General features: G+C 39.7%; 1 protein-coding gene across 1 annotated transcript in view; it reads left to right on the top strand.

Moving 5' to 3' along the window:
• Positions 1–26072, top strand: part of crocc2 (ciliary rootlet coiled-coil, rootletin family member 2) — a 126616-nt gene that overhangs the window by 11195 nt on the left and 89349 nt on the right. The window lies entirely within an intron of this gene.

Raw genomic sequence — 26072 nt, 5'->3', positions numbered from 1 at the left:
TCATTTGTAGCTCCACCCCTTCCCCAGGTGTTTCCACTCCCAGTGTGTTTCCTGTTATGTTAAAAAGACTTCCTCTGTTACTTGTCCTCGGTCGGTCTTTGCACTGTCCCCCGTTGTCTGTCTCTCTGCGTTTTTCTGTCTCTCTCTGCGTTTTCTTAGCCTCTCCGTGTTTCATTTGTCATTGCCCTAGGTCCTTGTTTAGTGTTTATCTCTGTTTGTTTCTAGTTCCCTAGTTTACTCCCTGTTTAGTTATTCTTATTATCTCTTGTTTGTTTTATTTATGTTCTCTAGTCTCCCTAGTTTATTTTGGTTTGTTTCGCTGTTCTTTGTTTATTTGTTTATTTATATTTATTTAATAAATTCACCTTACCTGTGTTTACGTCCGCCTCCTCGTCTCTCTGCCTGGGTCTAATCCTGACACTGGTATCGAATTTTTTTTAAACGATACCCAGCCCTAAGTATGACCCCAAGATATATCATGTTTAATCTTATTAGCTTAATTGTATTTATTAATATGCATTCATTACTGCATTTCAGCCCTGCTGAAACAAAGTTGGAATGGGCAATTTAGGACTAATATTGGGGAGAAAACAATAAATAATGACGTCTGTGATTATGATTCATGATTTGGTATAAAAGCAGTGTCCAAAAAAGGTGGAATCCCTACAAGAGCAGATAAGCAAAGGATCTCCAGTTTTTTTAACCAAAGTATGAGTAATTTAATAAAATATTTAAAAACAATGTTCCTTAAAGAAAGACTGGAAGGGATTAACATATTTATCTCTCTAAAATCCATAATATCATTAAACCATTCAAGAAATCAGGAGGAATTTCAGTGCGTAAAGACATGCTGCACTTATTACAAAGGCATGACTGTGGAAGAAGAGAGAACAGGTACTGAACTGACCTGAGAAAATAACATCTAAAACTCCTCATCACTTGCTAAAAGGGAAAGCTTTACAGCTTTACTTTCCTTAAAGTGTGCTTTTTATGTATTTACATTTTCCATACAGTACCAACTTTTTCTGATGGAAGGTTGTGTAAGGTGGGTCAGTGTGTGTGGAGGAGAGATCAAGGGGGCGAGTTACAGAGGTTCTTTAACAGAGGGAGAGAGAGCCGTGTGTAAGTGGAAGCCCCATGGCTTTGAAATGGAATATATGCACTGTAAACATCAGCAGCACAGCGCTCTTTCCAAGAGGGAAAACCCATTCAGAGGTTTCAACAAACAGACTCAGTGATAAAAGGAGCCATACGAAAATGTGGTTCTTGGAATTAAACATTTAAAGTACTATGCAAAAGTTCACAATTTTAAAGCTCCTTTTCTGGGCAATAAGTGTTTATTAGCTCAGTAAATCAGTAGTAATTGAATACATAAAAAAGTTGATTTACCTCACTGTGTTCAGAGTCTAGTATTATTTATAGTTCTCATCATATCAGTAGCTGGTTTGGTAAGTCTGATCTTAATAATGGTATGATGGTAAATCAGGTATTGCTGAGGGAATTGAACACATGCACTGGCTGGGTTGGAACAGGAGAATTATGAAACTTAAATTCATTTATTGTGGCCAATTCTTTTATTTCTGCTGTAGACTGAAAACATTTGGGTTGTTGTTGGCCTGCCACTTCTGGGCTTAACAAGAACTGTCCCTGTGGTCTTCCATTTCCTTACTATGTTCCTCACAGTGGAAACTGACAGGTTAAATCTCTGAGACAACTTTTTGTATCCTTCCCCTGAACAACTATGTTGAACAATCTTTGTTTTTAGATCATTTGAGAGTTGTTTTGATGAGCCCATGATGCCACTCTTCAGAGGAGATTCAAATAGGAGAACAACTTGCTATTGGCCACCTTAAATACCTTTTCTCATGATTGGATACACCTGGCTATGAAGTTCAAAGCTCAATGAGGTTACCAAACCAATTTTGTGCTTCAGTAAGTCAGTAAGAAGTAGTTAGGAGTATTCAAATCAATAAAATGATAAGGGTGCCCATACTTTTGCACCGGTCAAATTTTGGTTTAATGCATATTGCACATTTTCTGTACAATAAACCTCATTTCAATCCTGAAATATTACTGTGTCCATCAGTTATTAGATATATCAAACTGAAATGGCTGTTGCAAACACCCAAATATTTAGAACTAAAAATGATTAAGATTAATAGGGGTGCCCAAACTTTTTCATATGACTGTATTTCTAAGTATTTGATCAGTTCAGAAGATCCCCCCCCTTTTTATTATGAGCAAAAGTATTGGAACATGTGAATCAGTATGTTTTGTTGGTTATTCAAACACTAAATACATTTAAATATCTATGTACAGCAGATTTAGGTTTTGCCTGAGCAGACTGTGCATTTATAGTTCATAAAAAATATAAATAAAACATTAAAAAAACATAAAGCTGTCTATGGGTGAAAAACAAGATTTTTTTAAAGTGAGAGATGATGCAAGATCAATCAGAGCCATTGCACAAATATGGTCAGGAGCAAGTACAACCAATTGGAATGTCCTAAAGAAGAAAGTCGTCACTGGTGTATTTTTATTATGAGCAAAAGTTTTGGAACATGTGAATCAGGTGTGTTTTGTTACATTGGTTATTCAAACACTAAAAAATATATAAATATCTATGTTCAGCAGATTTAGGTTTTGCATGAGCAGACTGTGCATTTATAATTCATACAAATTATAAATAAAACATTAAAAAAACATAAAGCTGTCTATGGGTAAAAAACAAGCATTGTTTTAAGCTGAGAGATGATGCAAGATCAATCAGAGCCATTGCACAAATATGGTCAAGGGCCAGTAAAACCAATTGGAATGTCCTGAAGAAGAAAGTCGTCACTGGTGTACTAAGTAACATATGTTGCACAAGTACACCAAAGGGAACCACAGCAGTTGATGACAGAAACATTGTGCATGCTGTAAAGAAAAACCCTAAAACTACTGTTAATGACATCAGCAACAACATACATGGGGAAGGAGTAAAGGTATCACATCTACTGTTCACAGAAAAGGAAAGCAATGCTAGATTTTTTCAAGAAGTACAGAGACAAACCTAAGGACTAACTATTGATTATTTTGACCAAGATTAACCTTTACCAATGTGATAGAAAGGCTAAAGTTTGGAGAAAGAAAAGATCTGCTCATGATCTTAAACACACCAGCTTATCTGTGAAACACAGTGGATTTGAGTTTGCATGGCTTCTTCAGGGACGGGCTTGTTAATCTTCACTAATGTACGATCACCTACAGAAACAATTTGTCTGTCAATTTAAAGACAGTTGAATTTATTATTGTTAGATCATCACATAATGCAGAAAGATGACCCAAAACGCTCTGCCTGCAAAAGCATCATAGAAGAAGAATGTAGAAAGTTAGTGATGTCAGTGGGTCATAGACATGATGCAGTTACTGCAAGTGAAGGATTTGCAACTAAATATTAAGTCTCATTCACTTTAATTTATTTTAAGTTTATCTATGCCAATACTTTGCTCATAAGAATATTGGGTGGGTTCAGACAGAAGGTTCTTCTGGATCTTCTCAACCGTGTATCAGATGCAGATGTAAATACCTGGAAATAAAAACTGAAATGTTAATCTTTCATGTTTTAATGCCAAACACAAATGTTTTCAGTCTACAGCAGAAATAAATAGATTGGTCTCACTGTTTCAATACTTTTGGAGGGGACTGTATGTTCTAGAATAATTTAATACATTGGCAAATATATATGTTGGGTCCACACAATATGAATGCTTATGTCAAATAAATGATTATATAATTATAAACATATTAGTACACAGAATTTTAGCATACATGTTGTTTTAATAAACTTGCATAGTTGAATTTTCTTCATTTCTATATATGTACACTATATTGGAAACTCACTCCTGATATATGTACATATATGTCATGTATTGCATATAGTGGTCTTTTAGACCCTTCGCCTCTCTCTTTTTCTTGCTGTGGGCCTCCCCCAGTGTTTGGGATGCCGTGTTTTGGACGGGACGGGGGGTAGGGGGGCAGGTTGCGGGCCCCTCTCCAGGGGCCGTGGAAGAAACAGCTCATTTTTCACGGGACACAAAGCTGCCGTTTGTGATAACAGTGGCCACATTTTGCTGCCTAAGCTTAATGAACGCCAACTGTGCACAGGCCACCGCGGCTTATTTTAGGATTTGAGCTATAAATAAAACTTAATTAGTCTGGCTGGTATAAATAGACTGTTTATTTGTTGATTTTTTTATTTATATGCTGTGGAGCCGAGACAGAGTGGGACTGTGTGATGGACTTCGAGCAGGCAGAGCCTCAAACCCACCCCCCCAGTCTGTAGACATTATTAGAGTGTTAAGGTATTTCCAAATGCTAAAAGTGAAGCTTTATTGAACTTAAAGAAGATATATGGAGATACTGTAGGGATGCACCAATTTATCTTTGCCTCTGATACTGATACTGATACTGATAAATAAACTTTGTGTATCAGTCAATACTCAATACTTGGTCTGTCACAATATCTATTGATATCGATGCTAACTGCTATTCTGAGCTGGGTTACTCACTGATAGTTGATGACAGACCAAGCCATATGGTAAGTCGTGCTGTCTGCTATGGTTTGTGTTGCATGCCTGTATCAAAACCAAACAAAATCAAAAGTTTTGACCTGGATCAAAACTAAACAGATTGGATTAATTTTGCCACCTTTTTTACATTTTTGTGTTTGCCATTTTTGAACAAATAGTTTCAGCTTTAAAATGGTGCATGCCTGTTCTGTAGATTACTTTGTTCCTGATTTTTAAAACAGAGAATACCACCATGTAACTTCCCACAGTGTGATTCATCTAATTGTTTGATGCAAGGATCTGATCCTAATTAGGGGTGGGACAGTATATCGATACCACGATATATCATATCGATCGTATCAATAGTGTCACCAAATATGGATATTTTTATGGAAACACACAATAGGTGCTTTAAATCTCTATAACATGAATAGGCTAAATCTGTGCTGAATAATACTGGTTTTTAAACTCTATAATAGTAAATGTTCTTATTTAGAAGTATTTTATCCTCTTTAGTAACACAGATGCCGAGAAATATAGGAGAAAACTGTATTGTGGTATTTAGAGTATCACAGAATCCCAGTATCATGATATAATTGTTATTGTGGGAAATGTATCGTAATAATATGGTAAAATGTAAGATGCCCTGTGACTAATCCTAATATTCGTTTGGTGAATCTTTAAGTTACAGTTTTAAAACATCTTTATGAATCAGCTGATGGATTTAGTTAGAAGTTTCTGAATGCTTTCCAGAACCTGTTGCTGTACGGACCTGTAGCGTAGGTGTTTCAGGCCCGTGTTTCTCCACTGTTCCAGGCTGTCGGAGAGCGTTTGGTCTGATAAGCTGACGGAGAGCTCTCACATTAGCACAGTTTAGCGAGCAGTCCCTCAGAGGAATGCACTGCTGTGAATGGATTTTATAGGAGCGCTGCGAGTTTTAGCATTTCAGCATGTGGTGAACTATCTCACACCCCTACACACTCACTCTGATAACCCCACCCCCCCATGCTGAGCTTTCCTGTACATGCAGTGCCATGGGGATTGTGCAGTTTTACAGAGAAGCAGGAGCCAATTCATCAGTTATGACCTAATGTTCAGTCTCCATACTCTTACTACTTCCTAGATAAGGAACACCAAATCAAGCAAATGATACAAAAGCATTAAACTTGAGCTTATCTGTTCATAGAGGAAAATGATCAAATATTACATGCACATATGTGAGTGGTAAAAGTGGACATATGATTTCAGTATCTGGTGTTCCTGCGTGTACAGTGGTTTGCAAATGTATTCATACCCCTTGAACTTTTCCACATTTTGTCACCTCACAACCACAAACTTGTATTGTGTACCCCTAAATAAAATCCAGTGCAGTCAATTGCCTTCAGAAGTCACTTAATTAGTTAATAGAGTGAGGCTGTGTGTAATTTAGTCTCAGTATAAATACTGTTGTTTTGTGAAGGCCTCAGTGGTTTGTTAGAGAACACTAGTGAACAAACATGGCCATTCACCCAAACTGACAGATCTAGCAAGGAGAGCACTGGTCAGAGAAGCAGCCAAGTGGCCCATGGTCACTCTGGAGGAGCTGCAGAAATCTACAACTCAGGTGGAAAAATCTGTATACAGGACAACTATCATAAGTCATGCGCTCCACAAATATGGCCTTCATGGAAGAGTGTCGAGAAGAAAAACATTGTTTAAAGAAACATGAGTTGCTGTTTGCAGTTGCAGCAAAATACTTTTGCACGTCACACTTTTCTGATTTTTTATTTGATAAAAAGTTTGAAAACCATGTATCATTTTCATTCCACTTCACACTTATGCAATACTTTGTGTTTGCCTTTCACATAAAATCTCAATAAAATACATTTAAGTTTGTGGTTGTAAAGTAACAAAATGTGGAAATGATCAAGGGGTATAAATACTTTACTCCAAACCACTGTACAGCAATAACTGCAGCTAACCATTTTCAGTTACTGCAGATTAGTTCTGCACATTGGCTTTGGAGAAACTTAAGCCACACCCTTTTATCCATACATCCAATAAACTGCTGCTTCAGCTCCGCCCACAATATTTCTACTGTATTAAGGTCAGGACTTTGACTTGGCCAACACATCAACATTAACTTCATTCTTATTTAACTATTTATTGATAGAACAGCTTTGTGCTTAGGGTCATCGTCTTGTTGCATGGCGCATATCATCCTCTCTGCATACTTTATTATCCTTCAATTTCAGTTTATAATGTTCATGCCAGAACACAGCCCTAATACTAACAAAGCACGATACAGTGTTCCTATTACATAAACTGTATTTGGTAGTGGTGGCCCACCGCTGCAAAATTAATGCTGTTGTTGCTTCAGATTTCACATAATCAAATTTCAATTACAAACCCAGCAGAGATTTTTTCATATGAATTGGTGGTTGCATACACATTAGCCAGCCTCTGCTGAGCTGAAGCAGTTTATCCCCGATGCAAACTGTTTTTTTCCAAGCTGGATTACTTGCTTTGAGTTGATGACAGACTAAAGTTTGTGTGTTAGCTTAGTCTTCACATAGTCCTGTGGCTATGTATGTTTTTACACCTGTAGTTCTATAGTTTTGATCAGTTGTTGAGTTCACTTACATGGAGTTTTTCTCCCTTCGTTTGGTTTGGTTTCACACAGGCACAAACCTAAATGCACCAAAATGCGCATCTATAATATATCGTCTACTCTGATTGGTTAGAGCTGTCTGGCGTGGGAGCAAGAAAGTAACTATAGAGAAGATTCTGTGTTGGGCTGAGTAGTTTGGAGCTGCTTTAATGGAGAACGCTTTGCTGAACATTTGCTGACTATAGACTATAGCATGTAGACAGCATGGAGCAGCAGAGACAGCGTTTGTTCATGGCTGTGGTAATTAGTGTTATCTGGCTAATATATCAGATTTAACTGCATCTTATTAGCAGTTTAGCTCAAATAAAAATAAGTATATTTGATAGCTGGGTCAGACCGAGACATGATCATACTTTCACCACAAGCAAACCGCTCCAGAGTTTATTTGGGACTGGTCCGAGACCAGCTAAAGGAGGTGGTCTCGGACCAGTCTCAAATAAACTCTGGAGCGGTTCGCTTGTGGTGAAAATGGTGTTTTGATCTGCACCCGAGTGCGATTACTGTTTTCACATCTGCTCAATCAAACCACATAAGGGTGAAAAAACGAATCCATTTTAACCGGACCAATTAGTGCTGGAGTGAGAACAGTTTTGGCTGTCTTTAGTATCTTGGAAACCAATTGCCGCCACTTCTAAAAGAATTCCTAATGAGGCAATGTGTGATGTAAATTATTCTGTCTTTTCACTTATTTGGTAGGGGTGTCACGTTCTCTAAATCCTCAATTTGATTTAATTTCCGATTTTAGGGTCACGATTCAATTCGATTCTTGATTTTCTTTTTTCTTTTTTTTTTTTACAGCAGAGAGGCCTATGCCAGTTTTAGATTAGTCTATGGTCAGTCATTGGTTTGATTCATCAAATTTACAATATCTTATTTCAAAAGGTGGGCTTGATATAAGTGATGCAAAGTGATACAATTGATCTGTAATACACCACATTAGGCACTAATGGTCAAATGTAAATAATTTAATTAAGATATATATGTAATGCCATCTAGTGGCTTTTTTGGTAGCAGCAGTGTGCACTATTAAAACAGCAATGTGCAACATAACAAAATAAATAATAAAAAAAATACAGGAACAGTTCCACATTCTCTAGAGAAAGGGCCGCTCTTTGAGCAGTCACAATGACCGTGGTGTCGGCTACAGTTTGCTGCGCCATTTGCGTTGTGCATGCGTGTGCTTGCTAATTATAGAGAGAACGATTGTCGATCCTCTTTTTGACTTCGAGGCTCAAGACCATGACATAATTTCGATCGATTTCGATAAAATATCGAAATCGTAACACCCCTATTATTTGGATCAACATATTTTCTGTTGCCAAATATCCAAGCATCCCTAGACGAGAATCAACCCCAGTCTGTCCACATGAATTGTGAATACCCTCCCCCTCATCTTCTAAAAACACTTGGGGTAAAGCTGAACGTTGGCGCTGGAGGTTCTGAGCCTGAAAGTCCGTCTTTGTTTTGTTGGAAAGTCGCCGTGATTTTTCCTGACCCCGCAAAATTGCCCTTGAATCAGGATAAACCCTGACCCAGTTTGAACTGGGATGAAGTATGACCCAGTTGAAAAGCTGCATCGTCTCAGAAGGCCTGGGTGACCTTTGACTCTCCTGTGTTGATATTGGAGCGGTGCCAGATTACAGTTTCTCAGGCACCAGGCGGTGTGTGTGGGTGTGTGTGGGAGTGTGTGGGAGTGTGTGTGTGTAACGGGGGATTGTGTGGACGCATGTTAGGGTTGTGCTTCAGTTTTAGGGTGGAGTTTGCGTGAATCAGGCGTGGGAGTGACCTAAACGCAGTCAGCTCTATATGATAAAGTAGAAATGTTAACTAAATGGAACCCCACACAAAAACAACAATCACATAATCGGCCTCATGCTCTTCAACTCAAACAGAAATAAATCACCAAGAAAACGTTTCAAAATGGCTTTAAAATACACTGTGATGCTCTTTCATTATGTGTCCTTTTAATACTAAATGCTGAGACAAGAAAGAGATCTTCTGACACTGAGGTGTTTAAAAACTCCAGCAGCACTGCTGCATCTGATCCACTTACTGTACCACCAGCACAACACACACTAACACCTCATACACCACCAACACGCTAATCGGTGCTAATCACTGCAGTGCTGAGAATAATAACGACCCACCACCCAAATAATAATAATAATAATAATAATAATAATAATAATAATAATAATAATAATAATAATAATAATAATAATCATAATAATAATATCTACTCTGTGGTGGTTTTCTCTTCAGTGGGGTTCTGAGTATTAAAGAACAGGGTGAAAGGAGGAGAATAATAAAGTATGCAGATAAATAGATACAGAACTACAGTCTGTAATTATAGATCTTACAGTTTGTGTTCAATATGATCAGTGAAGCTGAATGGATATGAATGGAAAATGGATGTAGACACAGGGAGGTTTGATTGACTGTGTGTAATTTTTATTTAAAAAAAGGCTCCAGGAAGGTTAGCCTGTAACGTTATGAAAATACTTATGGAAAAGTTATTTTAACATTTCTCACATTACGTTCCCAGCTTGACGAATACTTACATTACGGAAAAGTTAAATGTGACGTTCCCCAGGAGATCGCCGGGTTCGAATCCTGTTCATGTAGCTTGCCATCAGCTGCCAGAGCCCTGAGAGAGAGAGAGCACAATTGGCCTTGCTCATTTTGAGTGGGTAGATGGTGCTCTCTCCTTTAATTACTCCAAAGGGTGATGCCGACCAGCACAAGGCTTCTGTGGGCTGATGTATCAGAACTGAGTCGCTGCACTTTCGGCCGTGCTGTGATGCTACTTAGCAATGCTGCATCAGCAGCAGTTCAAAAAGAGCCGGTGGCTGACTCCACATGTATCAACGGAGGTGTGTTGGAGCATCACCAGTGATAGGGGGAGTCCTAATGAATAATGATAAAATGTTCAAAATGTAACATTCCCAAAAATAAAAATAAAAACAGTGAAAAAAAAGTTACCAGAATGTTTAAAAATTAAATGAAATTAAATTAAAACATTCTAAAATTCAAAGAACTTGAAAGATCTAAGAACATTAACTGTACCATTTAAAAATCATCTACTAACTAAAAATTGTTAGCTGGGGTTAGCTGAGTGGGGCCAGTTGAAGACTGTTTAATGAAGTGCCTCTCGGTTAGTGTTCCTCAACAGACGGGTTAATGCTGATAAGGCCTGTTTTTAGTGTGTTTAGGAGTTTTAGGGGAGGGTGTGGGTTGTTTTTCTGGCCTGTATAAAGCCGCTGATCCGTGGGCTGCTGCGCGTGGCACCGGGCCAGCCGGACCACTCTGTACACTGATCCCCAGCCATAAACATGATGGGCACTCACTCTCCAGAGAGCGAGGCTAACAAACTCTCATTTATCTCCTTTAGACTGTCTCTTTCTATTTTACGCTAATCAGGATTTTCTCTTTCTTTATGATTTTCTTATAGGTACCGCTGAATAAATTATATTGTTCATTTTAGTCACATATTTTATTGATAAACATTATTTTTGAGCGCCTGTAAATTATTCATTATTCTTCTTTTTCAATCTTTCTGTTATAATATAATTTAAGTTAAATGAATACATGCAGATCATTTAGTAGGTATTTCTTTTGACAGTTAGTGTCCACCACAATTGATAGTTACATTTTTGCATAGATTTATACAGTGTCCCCTGGCCAGAGGCACAGTTAGTGTGTCCCCACCAATAAACAGTTCAACTAAGCAGAAAATGTTAGGGTTCGCTATTGTTTCCCCCAACTTTTTACATTTAAAGTGTCCCTCAACTTCTGACAGTGAACATGTCCCCCAACTTTTGATAGCAAAAATGTCTCCCAGCTTTTGACAGTGAACTTATCCCCTAACATTTTGACAGTGAACATGTCCCCCAACAGTTGACAGTTACAGTTCCCCCCAACTTTTGACAGTGAACATGTCCCCCAACTTTTGACAGTTAAAGTGTCCCCCAACAGTTGACAGTTAAAGTGCCCCCCAACTTTTTTAAATTGTCTACCAATTTTTGACAGTTGAGGTGTACTTCAATGTTTGAAAGTTAAATTGTCTTTTAACTTCTGATACTGGAATTGTCTCCCAACGTTTGACAGTTAAAGTGTCCCCCAACATGTGAAAGTTAGGGGGTGTCACAAATTTTATATTTAAATTATACCTCATATTTTGACAGATGTGTCTCAACATTTGACTGTTATAATATGCTTTCCCCCAGTGTTTGACCCTTTAGTTTAGCCCTTAGTTTGGACAGTTTAGCATTCCTCAACTATTGACAGTTAAGATGTGTCATTTAGAGCATTTATTTGCAGAAAATGAGAAATGGCTGAAATAACAAAAAAGATGCAGAGCTTTCAGACCTCAAATAAAAAAAAACCTCAATAACCCTGGTTTTTATTCACAGTTTTCATGCATCTTGGCATCATGTTCTCCTCCACCAGTCTTACACACTGCTTTTGGATAACTTTATGCCTTTACTCCTGGTGCAAAAATAGAAGCAGTTCAGTTTGGCTTGATGGCTTGTGATCATCCATCTTCTTCTTGATTATATTCCAGAGGTTTTCAATGTGGTAAAATGAAAAAAAAAAACTCATCATTTTTAAGAGATCTCTTATATTTTTAAAGAGCTGTAGGGCTTTTTTATGAATGATGTTTTAGCAAAGCAGCTTTACAGAAACAGATATTGGTGTTTGGTGTGTTTGGTGTGTGAGTGTATTTATGTGCTGACTGCAGGCCTGTATCCGCTCTCTGTTTCTTGGACAGTGTTGTGTAATCTCTTAGTGATGCTGCAAAAACAGCTTTCACAATCAGCCGGGCCTCACTCTCACCAGAGCTTCATTCACAGCAGGCCCTTACAGCGGGAGAGCATGGTACTGGTGCGTGTGTGTGTGTTACTGTGTGTGTGTGTGTGGATTGTATGTCTGCTCCAGCTGTGTTTGGGAATCTGACAGATAGTTCACTACATTAATTCCCTTTATTAAGCCTCTGGGTCCGGGCCAGGCAGTGAGAAACACTTCCAGCTGTAACCCTTCAGATACCGAGATCCACACACTGCAGATACTACGCTAACCACCCCATCACACTGCGCTGCTCTTTAGATCTTTATTTAAATAATGATAATGTTAGGATTGGTGTAACCCTCATTAATTCACTGAGCAGTGATGATGTGAGTAATAAATTAATGTGTTAATGTAGTTTTTGTTTGGAGTGAGTTTTAGTGGTCAGATAAATTGCTGAATATATAGGAAAAAGACATCCAGCTGGATATAGAAAATCTGCGGGAGATACTAAATGCACCCGCTCAGCATGTTTTATTGCACAAATCATCAGAGCTGAACTAAGAAGTGATTGCACCCTTTGACAAGCAACTCTGCTAATAGTAAAGATTGGGACTATGGTTGCACAATATTGGAAAAAAAAAAACAGACATTTTGAAATTGGTTTGGTATGCAGTTTATATTTCTATATTAAAAAATGCACATACCTGATTAATTGACTAATTGAGTTATTAGATGACCTAAAAGTGTCTCCTAGCATTTAAAAGTTAAACTATTCCTCAACTATTAACAGTTGAGGTGACCTCCATTGTTTAAAGTAAAAGTGTCTCCCAACATTTAAAAATTAAACTATACCCTAAATTTTTACATTTAAGTTGGCCTCCAATGTTTTAAAGCGAAAGTGTCTCCCAGCATTTGAAAGTTAAACTATTCCCCAACTTTTAACAATTGAGGTGACATCCAACTTTTGAAAGTAAAAGTATCTCCCAACTCTTAACAGTTAAGTGACCCCCAATATTAAAAAAAATGAAAGTGTCTCTCAACATTTGAAAGTTAAAGTATCCACCAACTTTTAACAGTTGAGGTGACGGCCATTGTTTTAAAGCGAAAGTGTTACCCGTTTAATGTTTTAAAGCGAAAGTGTTACCCGTTTAATGTTTTAAAGCGAAAGTGTCCCCCAACCTTTAACAGTTGAGGTGATCTCCAATATTTTAAAGCAAAAGTGTCTCCCAACATTTTAAAGTTAAACTGTCCACCAACTTTTAACAAGTGAGGTGACATCCATTGTTTTAAAGCAAAAGTGTCCCCCAAACTTTAACAGTTGAGGTGACGTCCAATGTTTTAAAGCGAAAGTGTCCCCCAACCTTTAAAAGTTGAGGTGAAGTTCAATGTTTTAAAGCGAAAGTGTCCCCCAACCTTTAACAGTTGAGGTGACGTCCAATGTTTTAAAGCGAAAGTGTCCCCCAACCTTTAACAGTTGAGGTGAAGTTCAATGTTTTAAAGCGAAAGTGTCCCCCAACCTTTAACAGTTGAGGTGAAGTTCAATGTTTTAAGGCGAAAGTGTTCCCCAAACTTTAACAGTTGAGGTGATCTCCAATATTTTAAATCTAAAGTGTTACCCATCCAATGTTTTAAAGCAAAAGTGTTCCCCAACCTTTAAAAGTTAAGGTGACGTCCAATGTTTTAAAGCGAAAGTGTCCCCCAAACTTTAACAGTTGAGGTGACGTCCAGTGTTTTAAATAGAAAGTGTCACCCTCCAACATTTTAAAGTTAAACTGTCCACCAACTTTTAACAGTTGAGGTGACGTCCAATGTTTTAAATAGAAATTGTTCCCCAACCTTTAGCAGTTGAGGTGACGTCCAATGTTTTAAAGTGAAAGTGTCACCCAATATTTAAAAGTCAAGGTGTCCCCCAACCTTTAACAGTTGAGGTGACGTTCAATGTTTTAAAGCAGAAGTGTCACCCGACTTTTGACAGTTAATGTATCCACCAACTTTTGGCAGTTAATGTATCCACCAACTTTTGGCAGTTAATGTATCCACCAACTTTTGACAGTTGAGGTGACCTCCGATGTTTTTAAGCAAAAGTCTCTCCTAACATTTTAAAGCTAAAGTGTCCCCAAACGTTTGCTAGGTTGAATTCTGGTATCAGGCTGATAGTGGGTGCTAATGGATGGGATGTTCCATTTCTGAAGTTGTGAGGCCAGTATTCAACATTCCTCCATCTACAGTGTCGTGTGTAATGGGAATATACCATAGAAGACTAATATTACCACCCACAGTGGACAGTGCAGTGCAGTGCAGAGCAAATGATGGTGACTGGTGGTGTCTGGCTAGAATTGTACTCTACAGTGATTACAGTAACACTTTACTGTAAGAGGACATTAATTAACTTACGATAAAATACCCAGGTAATTTCCTGTCAATTACTAATTAGTAGACACATTATTTAACCATTTAACAAAGATAATTAACTGCCATAAGCACTGTTAATATTAACCCTTAATGTCAAGTGTTCCTAAAATCACATTCACTTTTAGTGCAGGAGACGCCACACACACACATATCTCACAGGTCAGTGCAGCTTCTTTAGCTCTTCATTGAGACATGACAAAATTCATGGGACACAACACTAGTTCCTGTTCCAAGATTGTCCATTTTATGGCCTTGTTGATGCTCAACTGACATTTAACTAACACTGAATTGAATGTCCATCAAATTTAACTTAACACTATGTTGAAGGTAAATGATTCAAAATAGAACCTAACCCTACACCTAACCCTAACCTTAACCCTTAATCAACCCTAAAATCTAACCCTACACCTAACCCTAACCTTAACCCTTAATCAACCATAAAATCTAACCCTACACCTAACCCTTACCCTAACCTTAACCTAAACTTAAAATCTCACCTTACACCTAACCGTAACCTTAACCCTTAATCAACCATAAAATCTAACCCTACATATAACCCTTCCCCTAACCTTAACCTAAGCTTAAAATCTAACCCTAATCTCAATCCTAAAATATTAAGATAAGCGTTTGGATTAGAGTTTAATGTTGGGTTATATTCAATAGAGAATAATTTACTTTTACCTTTTAGTTCATTTGCATTTAATAGACATGTAGTTGAATGTTAGTTGAATGTTAGTTGAGCATTAAAAAGGTCATCAAATGGACCATCCAGGTAAAGTGTTACCCAAGACTTTTGTCTTCTCAATGTTTGCTGCTGCAGTAAAGGAGCAAAAATCCACTCATGGCCATTTTTTTTACTTGCATCATGGGAAATCCAGCGTATCACTCAGCCTCCCAAGCAGATTGCTTTAGAATATCACACAACCCAAAAAACAACACATACATAAAACCCCTGAGAGTTTGTTGGACACTATTGCAGCTATTTCTGCCAAATGTGCACCATAAAATCTGTCCAATCAGTTGATTTTTATCCATATGACTTTTGTTTATATCTTTCAGTCTGATGTAAAATATGTCAGTGTGAACGCTCAGCCAAAAAGAACTGAAATGCAACATTTTGTGCTTTGGGTTTGAACCAAGCGACCCGAAAACTGAGCACGCCCTGAGAGAAGCCACCGCCAGACTCGCCTCATAATGAGCCTGATCTTATCCTCAGCCCCTCAGTCTGTTCACTGTGACATGCTCATCTCTTCATTAAAAAAATCATAATGCAATGTTTCTTTATATTTACTTTAACTATTATTTATATACAGACAGTATGAACCCAGTATATTTCATGTTTTATCTGCTCTGTTTAATTTCATTTATTAATATACATCCATTCCTGCATTTCAGCCCTGCTACACGTTCCAAACACAGTTGGGATAGGGCAACTGAGGGCAAGAAATGAGAAACAAAACTAAATGATTATGTGATGTTAACAGATGATTATAATCATCTGTTAACAATGATTTGATATAAAGGTGGTATCCAGAAAAGTCTCTGAGTAGTAAAGATGAGCAGAGGTTCTCCAGTTTCTGACAAATGTGTGAGAAAATTATTAAAATGTTTAAAAACTGAAATGAAATGTTCTTCAAACAAAGGCTGGAAGTGATTTGCATATTTCTCTCTCTACAGCCCATAATATCATTAAACCATTCAAAGAATGGGGAGGAATTTCATTGTATAAAGGCTAAGAGCACAAGCCTAAGCTGAACGCTCATATCTCCGATTCCTCAGACGCACTGCATCAAAAACCATAATTTAACAATATCTGATACAATCACATGAACAAGAGATTACTGTACTAACCTTCATCACCAACAATCTCTACAATACAGAGTTACTATATTCACTAACACCACTTACAACTTTACTGTACACAACACAAGCCTTATGTTCACCATGTCCAGAAGCTCCGCCCACTTCTCTACTACAATACAGAGTTACTATATTCACTAATACCACTTACAACTTTACTGTACACAACACAAGCCTTGTGTTTACCATGTCCAGAAGCTCCGCCCACTTCTCTACAATACAGGGTTACTATACTCACTAATACCACTTACAACTTTACTGTACACAATACAAGCCTTATGATCACCATGTCCAGAAGCTCCGCCCACTTCTCTACAATACAGAGTTACTACATTCACTAATACCACTTACAACTTTACTGTACACAACACAAGCCTTATGTTTACCATGTCCAGAAGCTCCACCCACTTCTCTACAATACAGGGTTACTATACTCACTAATACCACTTACAACTTTACTGTACACACCACAAGCCTTATGTTTACCATGTCCAGAAGCTCCACCCACTTCTCTACAATACAGAGTTACTACATTCACTAATACCACTTACAACTTTACTGTACACAACACAAGCCTTATGTTTACCATGTCCAGAAGCTCCGCCCACTTCTCTACAATACAGAGTTACTATATTCACTAATACCACTTACAACTTTAACGTACACAACACAAGCCTTGTGTTCACCATGTCCAGAAGCTCCACCCACTTCTCTACAGTACAGTTACGACAATACAGGTATGACTGTGGAAGAAAAAGGAATGAGAGTCGGACTGGCCTGCCTGCATTCCTCACCCCAATGAAGAATGTGTGGAGAATTTTTAGGCGAAAAGTGGTAAATGCTTTAAAAACATTATTTGGAATGTGTAGCAGGTCTGAAATGCAGGAACAGATGTATATCAATAAATGAAATGAAGTTAAGCAGATAAAACATGAAATATCTTGTGTTTTTACCGTCTGCAATCAAATAAAAGTCAAAGTGAGTGTGAGATAGGCCACTCGTGAACTGGTGGATGGAGCTCAAAGCTGGAAGTGAACTAGATATCCAATTAGACATGGAAAAAGACATGATGCTAAACATATTTGCTCTGGTATTAGTAGGTCATAGTGGAGCGCAGCTCTTCCGAACACATGGAGAATGAAACCGAATCCTGTGGCAGCGAGTTCTGGCCCTCTCGCAGAGAGCTTTCAGTGGCCTTGAGAACTGTTCTCTTGTTGGTTATTGGCAGACGAATCAAAGCACGGCTGCTCCTTGATGTATTTTGAAATATTTATCAAATGAGACAATACAAGGAGTGGCACAAATCATAAATATTAAGTAATATAAAAACACTAACGCAAACCACATTTGGGAGAGGACAGCGCAGGGCTTCTCCCCCTTTTGAAAATGAGGCAAGATCCAAAGAGTAGATATGGGGAGAAGAAAGGCAGTTGAAACCATATGGCAATATAAAACACACACCCAGGAAGTTCAGCATGAACTGCATGTTGACCGTTACTGTAAAACCAGCAGTGGACGACCTCAAATGACTCATTACCAACGGCTGTGTTTGAGTGAATTTGATTGTATGGCCTGTAAGTGTTTGATGTTTGTGAGAATACATACTGTATGGATTTCATCTCCAATATTAAATACAGTGCCGTAAAAGAAGTGTTTTACCCCCTAGAGATTTACTTACATACAACAGAAATTACCCAAAAAGGGCATGGATTACTCATCCAGGAGGTCCCAAAAGAACCCAGGTAGAATTTTAAGAATTCCAGTCCTTACGTACTGTTACTGTTAAGGTCAGTGTTCATGATTCAATAATAAGAAAGAGACTGGGTGAAAATGGTATCCATGGTAGAGTTCCAAGACAAAAAACTTTGCTAACCAAAAATAACACAGCGGCCCGTCTCACATGTGCCAACAAACATCTTTATGATCCACAGGACTAAGAGAAAATATTCTATGGACTGACGTGACAAAAGTAGAACTTTTTAGAAGGTGTGTGCTCTGTTACATCTGGTGTCAAACTAACACATAATTTCAGAAAAAAAAAAACGTCATACTGAAAGTTAAACATGGTGGTGGTAGTTAGCTCTACTTCTTCAGGACCTAGGCAACTTGCTGTAATAGATGGAACTATAAATTCTGCTCTCTATGAGAAAATCATGGAAGATTCAAGCTTCTGCCCATCAGTTTGTGATCTAGTCACAAGCATTTCAATTCATAGTCAAATGAGCCTAACTGGATAATTAGACTAAAATCTGATTGATGGTTGGGTTGGAATATGCAAATTCACCCACTGCATGGCAGTTATTACTGGTGTTTCAGTTGTACTAGGAGGAGTTTGGGTTGTTATATACATTTTGGAGAGGCACGTGGGTTCACACTGTTATAATGTGGCACAAATGTGTCCCAGACCACCTCATAAAATGATTTAAGTCTTCAGATTTGTATCTGTTTTATATGTGTCTTAGATCACCTCCTGAAGCGTCAGTCCTGTCGCTGACTGTCTGCCTGCCACAGACTCTAGTTCTCATTCTAATGACTCTATTTCCCAAGATGCACCTGCCCTCTCACCTTTAAGAAACCCCTGAAGACAGTGCTCTTCAAAGAGCACTTACTTTCTTAACTAACTACCTTCTACTACCAGATCAGGAGAATCTCTCACTATCTTTAATAAACTCCTGAAGACAGAGCTCTTCAAAGACCACTTACTCTCCTAACACCCCTAACTAACTACCTTCTACTACCAGATCAGGAGAATCTCTCACTATCTTTAATAAACTCCTGAAGACAGAGCTCTTCAAAGAGCACTTACTCTCCTAACACCTCTAACTAACTACCTTCTACTACCAGATCAGGAGAATCTCTCGCTATCTTTAATAAACTCCTGAAGACAGAGCTCTTCAAAGAGCGCCTACTCTCCTAACACCTCTAACACACTAACTACTTCTAACCTCATTTCCTTCGTCCCCTCCTTTTACTCCTCTATCCCATTATTTCCCTTTAACCTCCTTTAGTCCCTGTCTAAAGATGTTTTTTTTTTACCTTTAACTTCTATTACTTTTGTGCTTCACTATTGTAAGTCGCTTTGGACAAAAGCGTCTGCCAAATGTAATGTAATGTAATATAAATGTAATGTAATCCTCTGGACATGCTGGCTCATGTGACTTTTCCAATGGCCATTTCCTGTTTCCCCAAATATTCCCTTTGTTTATTTTGTGTTTTGCTATTTTGTTACCGACCTTGTTTTGTTATTTTGACTATTTTTTGCCTTACCCTTCTGTCTCTATTTAGATTACCTGCTATTACCTTTTTCCGTTTTTTTATTGTAGGTTGTATGTTGCTGCTCCATTTTCATAGCTAATATGGCTGTCCCACACAATTCTTAAAGATTTACCTAATCGTTAATCGTCTTGTACGTGTTTACACTTGTATTTTTGTTTGGTTTGGTCCTATCCAGATATAATTAAGTGTAAACCGTCTAAATTGTAAAGTATGATCTTAGATTGTGGCTTGGAAACACCCATACCTGTGTGAGTAGTGATGTGTTTTTAATTGTGAATGAACACCAAACACTGGCTATTGTGCTCATGGCAAGGCTGCAGGTTAGCGCAGTGCTCTGTAGGCTTCATGATAGTTCTTGTCCTATGGCTTTTGGCATGTCATTGTATAAGGGCAATGGTGTGAATGTATTTATTCTATGGATTCACAAAAAATGGGATGATAAAAGCCAGCAATCTGTAGGTGTCCATTTATTTTTCCCATATATTATTTCATATTGAGAGTTTATCTGGTAATAATGCACATTTGAGGTTGCTTTGCATTTGCTGTTCTTTATAAAACAAAATGAGACATCTTGACCAGTAAATCATGATGTTTGGACTTGCTGCACTTGCACTTGTGTGTGTAATACAGCAGTGCTCCTCAGCAGATGTTCAAAGGCCAGATAGATACTGTTCTGTCAACATAGATCATATTTGAGATATTCAGTGCTTTTCATCTTGACATAAAATAATAAAAAATAATAATGTCTTTTTAAACTTGACTCGACGACTTTACTGAGAAACGGATTGGCTTCTGGATATGAAGCCCTCAGCTCTGTGAGCAGATGTGAGGATCAGAGGGTTGATTGACCCCCAGCAGGAGGTATTAAATAGCGAGATGAATGTTACTGCATTAGCCATCAGTGCTACTAAACAATGGACCACACTGTGTGGAAGTGATGTGAATATTCCCATTGACAAAAGAATAATGCACCCTGTATTTCCTCAAGGGGGTGCAAAAAGTGTTTTACCATAACACCCCATAAAAAGGCTGTCAGAGACTACTTTTGGTAGTGTACCTCTTGGTGAGATATCATTAACTATCAAATAAATTTTTGCCCAGTTTGCTTTGGCTGTGACCAAAATGCCTCCCTGCTCCCTCTTTAGTATTGCGCTATAAAGGGAGACACTGAAGTTCGGACACTACCTCATTATTAACATTGCTTAAACATGAACATCTGAACGTCTGACCTGTGTTTAAAAACTTAATAAACACATGAACTGAGCTCTGAATTACAGTTATTTATGTTTTACACTTTAAAAACATAATACATTCACTCAATAATATTAATAGTGAACTACATGGAGAAACATCTGAAATTAACAGTGTACACCGGCTAGCAGTGTTGCCAGATTGCGAGATTTCATGTTAAACGTTGAGTTGTGTCTGAAATTGACTGGTGCCACATCTTGGCCTCGTCTCGTGTCTCTGTGTGTCTTCCCCACGTGACCTGTGCTCCCCTGTGTCTCCCGTCTCAGTACTTTTCCACCTGTTTCTCATTTGTAGCTCCGCCCCTTCCCCAGGTGTTTCCAATTCTAGTGTGTTTCATGTTACTATAAAAAGCACTCCTCTGCCACTTTGTCTCCGTCGGTCTTTGCACCTTCCAATGTTGTTTTGTCTCTCTCAGTGTTATCAGTTCTCTGTTTCTCTGTTCTCTGTTTTTGCCATATATATATATAGTCTATTTCCTTGTTTATTTCTTAGTGTTTTGCTTCTTGTTGTTTCCCTTGTATATATATCCCTGCCCTGTTTAGTTTTGGTTATTTCTTGGTTATTTTTGGTAGTTTCTAGTTTCTTGTTTATTCCTTGTTTATGTTCTTAGCTTTGTTTGTTTCTTTGTTTATTTACTCCCTGTTTGTATATATATATATATTAAGTACTTCTTGTTTGTTTCGTTTATGTTCACTAGTTCCTCTCGTTTGTTTTGGTTTACTTTATTATTACGTGTTCTTTGTTACTTGTTTATCTTTGTTATTTATATATATATATATATTTATTAAATTATTCGTTTCGTCCCTACCTGCACTTGTGTCCGCCTCCTCGTCTCCCTGCCTGGGTCATTCCGTGACAGAAAGACCGACCTTAACATGGACACAGCAGGTTCTGCCTGGACTGGCACCAGGATGGCGATTCGCCATACTCCAGGCGGGATCCCGGCGCAGGAAAACTCGAGGCCTCATGGACGCCGCAGGCCTCGGGGTAAGCACTCTAAGGGGTCCCGCCAGCTGGAAGAAGACCCCTTTTCCGGGGAGGATTTTCTTGGGGTGGCGATGAGGGTTGGTGCCTCCGTGTACCCGAGGCTCAAGGAGCGGGACCCATGGGACTTTCTCGGGTGCGCTCCCAGCAGCTCCGAGGACGAAGAGGAGCTCTACCCCGCACCAGTCCGAGCTCCTTTACCGTTCCCCCCAGGGGTGGTGCTCTACCCGGCTCTCGGCCGCACAGCTCCAGAGGCCGTCCCGACTCGCGTCCATCAGCCTCCCAAGGTGCGCTCCGTCCCGGCGCCTCCAAAGCTAGCTCCTCCGGCGGCCAAGACTCTGTCCTCACTGGCGCTTCCAGAGCTAGCTTCTCCAGTGGCTAAGGCGCTAGCATCCCCGGCGCCTCTCAAGCTAGCGTCTTCAGCGGCTAAGCCACGCTCCGTGACTTCTGTGACGGCTGTGAAACCGCGCCCCGCGATCCCCGCGGTAGCAGCCGAACCTCGCCCCGTGTTCCTCGTGGTAGCTGCCAAACCGTGCCCCGTGATTTCCGCGGTAGCAGCCGAGCCGCGCTACAGGACCTCCTACCCAGCGAGCCAGCCGCGGCCAGAGACTTTCTCCAAGCTTGACTCAGCCGGAGAAAGTAAAGATCCAGTCCGGGTTTTTTGCGGCAACCGCAGCCTTGAGCCCCACAGCTGCAGCGCCAGCCCCTCAGGCTGAGGAGCTGGCTTTCATGGCGGCTGCAGAGCTGGATTCCGCCGCGGCAACCCAGCCGTGCTTTGGGACTATCTACGCGGCCACTCAGCCGCGCTCTGGAACTCTCTCCGCGCCAGACTTTACCGGCGGCCCCGCGCTGTCTGCCTCTACAGACTTTGCCAGCAAAGCTGCAGATCCAGTCCGGGTTTTGCTCCAGCTGTTCAAGCCTCCGTGTCTGCTCCAGCTGTTCAAGCCTCCGTGTCAGCTCCCGCTGCCAGAGTCGCCGCGCCGCCAGCACCAGCTCCCGCTGTCAGAGTCGCCACGCCGCCAGCACCAGCTCCCGCTGCCAGAGTCGCCGCGCCGCCAGCACCAGCTCCCGCTGCAAGAGTCGCCGCGCCGCCAAGACCAGCTCCCGCTGCCAGAGTCGCCGCGCCGCCAGCACCAGCTCCCGCTGCCCGAGTCGCCACCCCACCGGTTTCTGCTCCCAGGACAGTGTTTCGTCCCAGGTCCCATGTACCCAGGCAGGCACCGAGGTCCCCTGACTTTGTCCCCTGTACTGTGCCCAGGCTGGCTCCTTGGACTTCCCCTCAGACATTTGCCAGTCCTGGGCACCCACCCATGTTTTTGGTCCCTGTGTCTCTCCCTGTTTTGGTCCCTGTCTCTGTTTATGTCCCCGTTCCTGTCTCTGTCTCTGCTCCTGTCCCAGTTACGGTTTTAGTTTCTGTCCCTGTTAATGTTCTCGTCCCTGTTCCCAGGTCCAGTCCCGTCCAGTCTCCTGTTCAGTCTCCGTACCCTGTCCAGTGTCCTGTTTTGTCTCTGTCTCACATCCAGTCTCTGTCCCCTGTCCGGTTCCCCGTCCAGTCTCCGTCTCCTGTCCAGTTCCCAGTCCATTCTCCGTCTCCTGTCCAGTTCCCAGTCCAGTCTCCGTCTCCTGTCCAGTTTCATGTCCAGTCCCCTGTTCGGTCTCCGTCCCCTGTCCAGTGTCCTGTCCTGTCTCCGTCTCCTGTCCAGTTCCCCGTCCAGTCTCCGTCTCCTGTTCTGTTCCCCGTTCAGTCTCCCGTCCAGTCTCTGTCCTCTGTCCTGTCTCCATTTCAGTCCCCGGTTTCGTCTCTTGTTTTCCCCGGCGTCTCCCCACCGCCGGCCCCCGGGGTTCGTTTTTACGCGCCTCGGGAGCTGCGCGTTTAGGGGGAGGCTTCTGTCACATCTTGGCCTCGTCTCGTGTCTCTGTGTGTCTTCCCCACTTGACCTGTGCTCCCCTGTGTCTCCCGTCTCAGTACTTTTCCACCTGTTTCTCATTTGTAGCTCCGCCCCTTCCCCAGGTGTTTCCAATTCTAGTGTGTTTCATGTTACTATAAAAAGCACTCCTCTGCCACTTTGTCTCCGTCGGTCTTTGCACCTTCCAATGTTGTTTTGTCTCTCTCAGTGTTATCAGTTCTCTGTTTCTCTGTTCTCTGTTTTTGCCATATATATATATAGTCTATTTCCTTGTTTATTTCTTAGTGTTTTGCTTCTTGTTGTTTCCCTTGTATATATATCCCTGCCCTGTTTAGTTTTGGTTATTTCTTGGTTATTTTTGGTAGTTTCTAGTTTCTTGTTTATTCCTTGTTTATGTTCTTAGCTTTGTTTGTTTCTTTGTTTATTTACTCCCTGTTTGTATATATATCTATATTTAGTACTTCTTGTTTGTTTAGTTTATGTTCACTAGTTCCTTTCGTTTGTTTTGGTTTACTTTATTATTACATGTTCTTTGTTACTTGTTTATCCTTGTTATTTATATATATATATATATATTTATTAAATTATTCGTTTCGTCCCTACCTGCACTTGTGTCCGCCTCCTCGTCTCCCTGCCTGGGTCATTCCGTGACAACTGGAGGAAACTCTGTGCTTTGACTGGTGGACAAAACTACCAAGTCTTAAGACTTTGGAAATTTAAAATCATCAGTATTGTAGCTAAATAACACTAACCTTGCAGAGACAGAGCTTTTTAGTCCTGCTGATGGAAATCTGAAAAACCAGTGTTTGTGTTACTTATTATGTTTGAGTGTTTACTACTTTCATTGCTTGTAAGTTAATGTTTATGTACTGTAATTCCTTTTTTTTGGTTCTTGTGTCCTATCACACAATGCACAAAATATATAAAAAAATATAAATAGTTTTTTTTGTAATTAGTAAATAATAGAATAAGGTATTTTATTAAAGATTGTGTTTGAATAAACCCTGTCATATTGTGGATATGCTGAACATCAGCTATTTGGGTAGATTTCTCTGCATTTTTGCAGATTTTAAACACGTTTTACCCAGTGACTTGGTTTTATTTGGATCCTACTGTAACAATCTGGCAACCACTCGGCAACCACTGTGTGTTCGGCTGTCTATAGCTTAGTGGAGAGGCCCGTGATGTATTTTGGGACACATTCAGCTTGCGTAGTAAGCGGCAATGTTTACTATTAATCCTGATGCATTATGGGAGTTTTTAGTGCCCTCAAAATCATGTTCGAATTTCACTTTACGATTCAGACACTCAGAGAAAAATTGCTTACATACTCAATAGTTCTCAGTAGTACTCAATAGTAAGTAGTAAATTTGACTGTGCATAGTAAATAGGGAGCTATTTGGTCATTTTGACAAATTAACTAATGTTTAGGCCGTCCATAAGCTAGCCACCATCAACCTTCTTCTGCAGTGGCAAGAAATCTGTCCTGCTACAGACTGAAATCGTATCACCTTTAGCATCAAATCCTGTTTTTGTTTGGTACACAACAAATATTAACTTTTTGCATTGCTGTGGAGCGACAAACTGCCCCAAAAACTGCCTGGATGATTATCTAAAGAGAACCGTGGGCTAATAAATCCTAACCTCAGTAATGCTTTTGTTGATAAATCTTTGGCAGTATTTTTTTTTTTTAAGTATGGAGATGTAATAAGATATGATTAGATAGATAGATAGATAGATAGATAGATAGATAGATAGATAGATAGATAGATAGATAGATAGATAGATAGATAGATAGATAGATACTTTATTTATCCCGAAGGAAATTTAGGCATCCAGCAGCAACAACACAATACAATAAGAAACATACTCAGACAAATCAAAACACAGAAGAATAGAAAATATATTAAAAAAAAAAACCTAACTATACAAGGTAAGGATCTATCTGTAAACGGAGCAGTGCAGTAGATGTTGCTAATGGTCATAAATAATTAAATAATTAACAGAGTAAAGTGCAATGACATCGATTACGAAAGTGACTGATGTGACATAGAAATATAATATAATATAAGTATGCATACGTTACAAGACAGTTCTAAAAAGAGAATGTGAAAATGTGAATACCCAATCATGAGTAAGGTATACTTTAATGTAAGCGAGGTTGGGGAAGTGTTAATATAAATAATTAAGTTGTTGAATAATGTCCAAGTGGTGTGCCTGGATTAAACTCAGTCGTCAGCAGCATCCCGTCCCCGATGGGAGGAGTTAAAGAGTCTGATGGCTCTCGGAATGAAGGATTTTCTGAGTCTGTCTGTTGTGGAGCTCTGTGACAGCAGTCTGCCACTGAACACACTCCTCTGCTTCATGAAAAGACATGATTAGACATACAGATAT

The sequence above is a fragment of the Astyanax mexicanus genome, chromosome 5, assembly GCF_023375975.1.
Source record: "Astyanax mexicanus isolate ESR-SI-001 chromosome 5, AstMex3_surface, whole genome shotgun sequence".
NCBI lineage: Eukaryota > Metazoa > Chordata > Actinopteri > Characiformes > Acestrorhamphidae > Astyanax > Astyanax mexicanus.
Note: the sequence above shows the minus strand (reverse complement) of the source record. Positions and strands in the feature narration are given on the sequence as shown.